Source organism: Myotis brandtii, unplaced genomic scaffold (genome assembly GCF_000412655.1).
Source record: "Myotis brandtii unplaced genomic scaffold, ASM41265v1 scaffold1077, whole genome shotgun sequence".
In the NCBI taxonomy this organism is placed as follows: Eukaryota; Metazoa; Chordata; class Mammalia; order Chiroptera; family Vespertilionidae; genus Myotis; species Myotis brandtii.
The window spans coordinates 1,316,104-1,322,280 of NW_005353666.1; positions in this window are offsets into that span (position 1 = coordinate 1,316,104).

The window sequence follows — 6,177 nt, forward strand, 5'->3', positions numbered from 1 at the left end:
GCGGGGCAGGGAGGGTGGCCCCTGTGGTGGGCCGGGACCGGGGCTTCAGGGGTGAGGGCGCTTCTCCCAAATAGGAAACACGTGGGGTTGGGCCGCCCGAGGTGCCAGGTAACCCAAGTGTCCAACCCAGAGGGGCGGGCAGTGCCGGTGCAAGCCCTCCCCGAAACGCACACACACATGCTCACACACACACACGCTCTCACACGTCTCCCCTGGGGGACTGTTCCCAGCGGCTGGGGTGAGGTGTGGGCAGGAGCCAGGGGCAGCCTCGCTAACATGCCTGGTTTCATATGACGAGCTGTGCTGCTCACACGGTATCTTTATGCCACAGGAAGGAAGTCACCACACGGAGAAAGCTTAGCCGGAGGTCGATTCGGGCGGAGGAGCAGCTGATGGATGGAGAAAGCCGGGAGTTGAGGAGTGGGGGTGGGTGGGCGTGTGAAAGCCAGTGACAGGCCGTGTGTTCGGTTGTATGGAGTGATTTTTAGAAATAATCCTATTGATTATTCGGGTGAAGGGTAGACTCCTCCGCCTTTCAGGGCCGCGCCCCTCCCTGCTGACTCTGGGGCTTCTCTCCTTCATCCGAGTACATTTAACTCATTTACGGTTGAGAAGGAAAGAACGGTTATAACCAGATTAGGCCGGTTGTGGGAAATACATTACCGCAGCTTGGGACGGACTTTGTAATGTTTACTGGTTTAATGTTTATGTTGTTAGACTTTAATGTGTTGAATCTCTTTTAAAAATAGATTGTTTTTTAAGGAAATATGTTTTCAGAGAGAGGGAGGGAGAGGGAGAGAGATGGAAACATCAGTGATGGGAATCACTGATGGGCTGCCTCCTGCCCGCCCCCTGCTGGGGATCGATGTGCCCTGGTCGGGAATTGAACCCTGACCTCCTGGTTCCTGGGACGCTGGTGGGGCTCAGGTCTTAATTGTATTTTACATGGAAGCTTTCCATGTTTTAAAACCAGTTTTATATTTTTCACGTGGGGATCTTTGTGCTAATCTCTCCCCCCACACCCCTCAGCACAAATCTAGGTAGACATGACGCGTTTAATTCAGTGGGAGCTGGCGCAGCCCCCAGAGGAGCCGTGGACACAACACCCCTTCACACTGAATAGCTGTCTTTCCTGACCCCTCTGAGAGCCGAGAGCCACACTGCTTCTAACGGAACTGGACACATTAGCATCGGAGGCAGAGTGCGCGGTCCTGGGAGGCGCCACCGAGACCCCTGTCCCGAGAGAGCTCTGCGTCCGGGGAAGGGGCTGGACTCTGGCCGTCACTGGTCACCAGCAGGCGGAGAGAGAACCGTGAGCTCTCGGTGGGCAGCGACGTAACATGGTCTCATTTGCATGTGGTGCGAGGACTGATAGCCAAGGGACCCGGGTTTGTGCCCATCAGGGACTTCCCCAAAGTCATGGCTTTGGGAGGCCGCCCCGTCTCTGCTTTTGTGTGTCTCCCGTCCTGTTGCTGTTCGGGCGCATGGGCCTCGCCACCCATGTGGGCCTCGCCACCCGCGGGTCTGTCTCTGGGTCCCTGTGTTTCCTTCCCGAGCCCTCTCTCTCCGGGTTCCCTGTCCCCCTCCCTCCCCCGTGACCAGCCGCAGCCGGCACCGATGGCTCTGTCCTCGCTGCATCTGGCGAGTAGAGTGCCGTGTGCCGTGTTCTCCACGGGAGGCGGGGCCTGGCGCTCCTGTTGCTCCGCAGGTGCCTGAGGCCTGTCCCCGTTGCTGCCGCCGTTCCTGGAGGCTCTCCAGGTCCCCGTGTCAGTTCTCAGTGTTGAAATAAAAGACAAGTCCGTGCCCGCGGTTTCTGTTTGAGGAAGACACTGAAGCCCGGCAGGAAGAGCGAGGTCGCGAGGCAGTGGACTTCGTCCGGGTGGGTCTCCGTGGCGAGCCCACCCCAGCGCCTGGGATTGCCGTCACCAGGATGTCAAACACGATGACCGGCGATGACCAGATATGATGAGGAGGAGGCTGTTGGGTCCCAAAGCCCCATGGGAGCTGTTTCCAAGCACACTCACAAAAGTGGGTGCCGCCCAGCCACGGTGCTGGCCGCTGTTCAGAAGGCTCGCCGAGCCCAGGCAAGCACTTCTGTCCTCTCACCAGAACATCCTTCTTTCGCCAAAAGCAATTTCAAAGGGGCAGGCACAGCCATCAGAGCTGAGGTCAGTGTGAATAACGGACCAGGTGGGGGCGGGCGGAGCAGGGCTGAGCCCGGCACGTGGCCGCTGGGCAGCCTCACTGGCCGGCCTGGGGGCTGCAGTGGGCGCTGGCTGGCAGAGCCAGTCGCCGAGCCCTGGAACGGTGCCCGCTCTGCACAGACGGGGCCTCAGACAAAGGCCCCTTCATGACTCGAGCCAGCAAGTGCCCCCTCCTGAGCCCTCAGCGGGTCTGCGGAGACGCACCCGGGGTGGCGGAGCCAAACCCCAAACCCCAGGGTGCATCACCGCGAACAGTTGCCCGTCTGTCCTAAAGCACAGCTGTCCCGGCCGCCGTGGCCTCATCGAGGGGAGGATGTCATCTGCAGGATGAACGTCCTGGGACCTGTGGACACACAGTGGCTGTCCGCCTGGTGGCAGAAAGTGCGCCCACATTTCTAAGTGCAGCACAAAAGTGAACGGCCCACGCACGTGCAGAGGAGAAGGTGGTGCAAGTGACACCCGGAGCCACAGATTCTACCCCCACCAACCCCCAGGGCCAGGACCTGACCAGAAGCGAACGCCGGAACCCCAGAGCCTGACGGGAAGGTCTGCACCTGAACCCAAAGCCTTTGCAGGCGGCAGGTGCGCTGTCCAGGAGGCTGTGGTGCTGAAACTCTTGGTTCTCGCGGGGACAGGCGAGCCCCCTTCTGGCCACGGGTTCCCTCCCCGCTTCTGCGTGTTCGTGACGTCAGTGACTTTCCCCCCTTAATTAAGATCTAGCCCAGCCCGGGTGGCCCAGTGGTTGAGCACCGACCTACAAACCAGGAGGTCAGGGCACACGCCCCGGTTGTGTGCTGCATCCCCAGTAGGGGGCATGCAGGAGGCAGCGGATCCATGATTCTATCTCATCGTTGATGTTTCTATCCCTTTCCCTTCCTCGCTGAAATCAATACAAATATATATTATATATATTATGTATATATGTATATATATATATAATATATATATGAAGATTTGAAGCTCATTCGGCCCTTGTCGCTCCCATAAACTCACTCACTCACACTGTATTTGACTCAGCCCTGGGGGACTTACGGAAGGGTGGCCTTGCCTCTGACGGGTAACCGCTGACTTCCCGGTGGAGTGAACAAATCCAGGGTAAAAGGAAGAGCTGCAGTGCTTCCCGACCCCGGGGACACGGGCGCCCCGACATGAACCGGGACTCGGTTTCCCCTTATTCCCAGTCACACTTCTCGCCCTGGTGCCAGGATGTGGCCCTGAAGCACCTCACAGGGTGGGAGGTGCCATGGACTGAACACTGAACAGGAGACGACTTCTGCGCCCGCAGGTACTAGCCGGCGGAGGTGGCCTCGGGCTACAGAGCGTGAGCCTAAGCGTCACACATTGAGCACGAAGCTTCTCCGGTGCCTGCGGATTTCCAGTCCAGCTCCCGCCGCCAGACCCCAGGGGCTTCTGGGAGGAGGGAATCTGAAAGGCCAGGCCGCTCACAGTGAGTCCAGCTCGAACCAGAAAGTGAGGATGGTGGGATGCGGGCCACGGACACACAGCGTCGGTCACCAGGGTGTCAGGCTCCTGTGGTGACAACCGGCTGGAGAGCACAGTGAGGCTGGGTGGCGTGGGAGGGTCACGGCCGGGCTGGGGGTGAGGAAGGTGAAGAGGCAGCCTGAGGCAGCAGAGCGACAGGAGGGGACCCGCAGGACAAGGGGGTGGGCGCCCGATGCCCCAGAGCACCTGCCCGCTCAGCCGTCGGCCCTGCACTGGCCCAGGAAGGACCCGCCCGCTGTCTCCAGGGACCAGGGGAGATTACGACCTGGAAACGCGCAGGCGTGGCCGTCCCTGCGTTGGAAACACGGTGGGAACAAGCGGTGCGCTGCTTGGTATCGTTTGGAGAATGAACCACCAGCAGCAGCAGATTGTTATGCCCTGATTCTCACGCAAAGAGCCCAGAAAAAGCATGCGTCACATTAGTAAATGCCTCGGCGACAATGTGGAGGTTTGGGGTCATGGAAATGGCTTTTCAACAGTGGTGACACCGGTCTTCTTTGGTCCCAGCTGAGCTAGCTGCTCTGTCAGGAGGGAGTGAATTGGGTTCGGCCCTGGATTGGTGGACAGTCGCTGACACCCGGTCCCTCACCCCTGGTCACAGGGGACCTGCCTGTACCCTCGTGAGTTGGGAGGGACAAGCAGACACCTTTTGGGGGGATGAGCATGTTCTGAAGTTGATGGTGGTGGCGGCTCCACAGCCTGCGGATGTCCTCAAACACGTGTGAATTCTCTCAGGTGAAAGGCACCCCCCAGAGGTGTCTCAGGGCCGCGGGGGAGGCAGCAGAAGCAGGGACAGAATCTCAAGGAAATGGCACCCTGCTCTCCGGCCCGCTGGCTTCCCCGGCCTTTTCTAGCCGCCTGTTAGGAGGCAGCCCACCCAGGGCCTCTGTGCTGGCGCCAGGCTCGACTCCAGGAAGGAGAGAAGCTTGGGCAGAAAGCAGGAGCAGCGCGGCGGCTGAGAGCCCGGGGCTGGGGGCGGGGGGGTGTAGGCAGTTCCCTCTCAGCCCATCGACACTCCGCTCCTCCCCCTGCTCCCCTCTCACCGCCCTGTGAGCCCCTCATCCGGCTCCTGGCAGGTCCTGGGCCCGGGAGCCTGGGAGAGGGGGCCCCTTAGCTGCTGGCAGGGGGCGTGGGGGAGAGCAGGCACCGTGGGGAAGGGGAGCGGCCACGGGCTCTGGGACACACCCCGTCCCCACCTGCTGCTCCTCCTGGGAGGTGAGTTTGCAGAGCAAGCTGCACCCACGGCCTCCCTCCCCGCTGGTCGCAGGGACCACGTTCTGCTAAATGTCAAACCATCCTGACCGTGAACTTGTGCTTCCGGAAGACACCTGTGGCTCCGGAGGTCGTGCACCTGGAAGGTCCCCTGAGAAGCTGGTGGGACGCCGCACGCGTTGCGGGCTGAGGACCCATCTGGGGGAGCAGGTGCGGGAGCGGCCTGAGTGCACGGCACAGTGAACGTGTGGTCTTCAATGGCCCTCTGTCCGGGGCCTCACTCACCTCCGACGACGTGGCCGTGGCAGGGGCAGAAGCCAGCCTGGGCCTCTGCACGGCCGCCTGCAGCCCGGCCCGGCCGGAGCGGAGGCCTGAGCTGCACCTTCTGACACAGCCCTGGGATGAAGCCGCTTTTACACGCGTGCGTGTGAGCCCTCCACGCAGCCCTGCCATCCACGGCCCCAAAGAGCGCGTGACAGGTTGCAACCCGCCGGGTACACGGGAAACTTGATGTCCACGAGCCAGGCCACACCCCGCGCTGAGGCCACACCCCGCGCCAACATCGGTGGCGACCTCCTTGCACGCCCCCTACAGGGATGGAGCCTGCAACCCGCATGGGCATCAGAGCCCCAGGCGTCACAGGCGGGAAGAGCGAGGCCAGGATGGAGGAGAGAGGGCGCCCTCTGGAGGCGGGGGTGAGAAGGAGAATGTAGGTACCGACAGCCACGCTAGGACCCGAGGGAGGAGGTGGAGGGATTGACCAGAGCACATCCGTGCATAACAGACACGGAGAACAGCGTGCCGATGGCCAGAGGGGGGGCAGGCTGGGTCTGCGTGGAGGGAGCAAATGGGGGGAGAGGGGGGACATCTTAATAATGTCCACAGTAAAAAAAAATAAATAACCTAAAAAGAGACAAGCAAAATAAGCCCAGAGCAAGCAGAAGGAAGGAACTAATAAGGACAGAAGCAAAATGAAATGAAATTGAAAACAGAAACAATGGAGAGAATCTCAGAAACAGAGTCGGCTGATCGAAAAGATTAGCAGCCAAATTGACAGTCACTCGCATCAGCAGTGAGGTGGGAACATCACTATGGAGTGAGCGGGCATCAAAAAGGTAACCCCGTGGCCGGCCGGCGTGGCTCAGTGGCTGAGCATCGACCTGTGAACCAGGAGGTCAGGGCTCCATTCCCGGTCAGGGCACAGGCCCGGGTTGCGGGCTCCATCCCCAGTGTGGGGCGTGCAGGAGGCAGCCGGTCA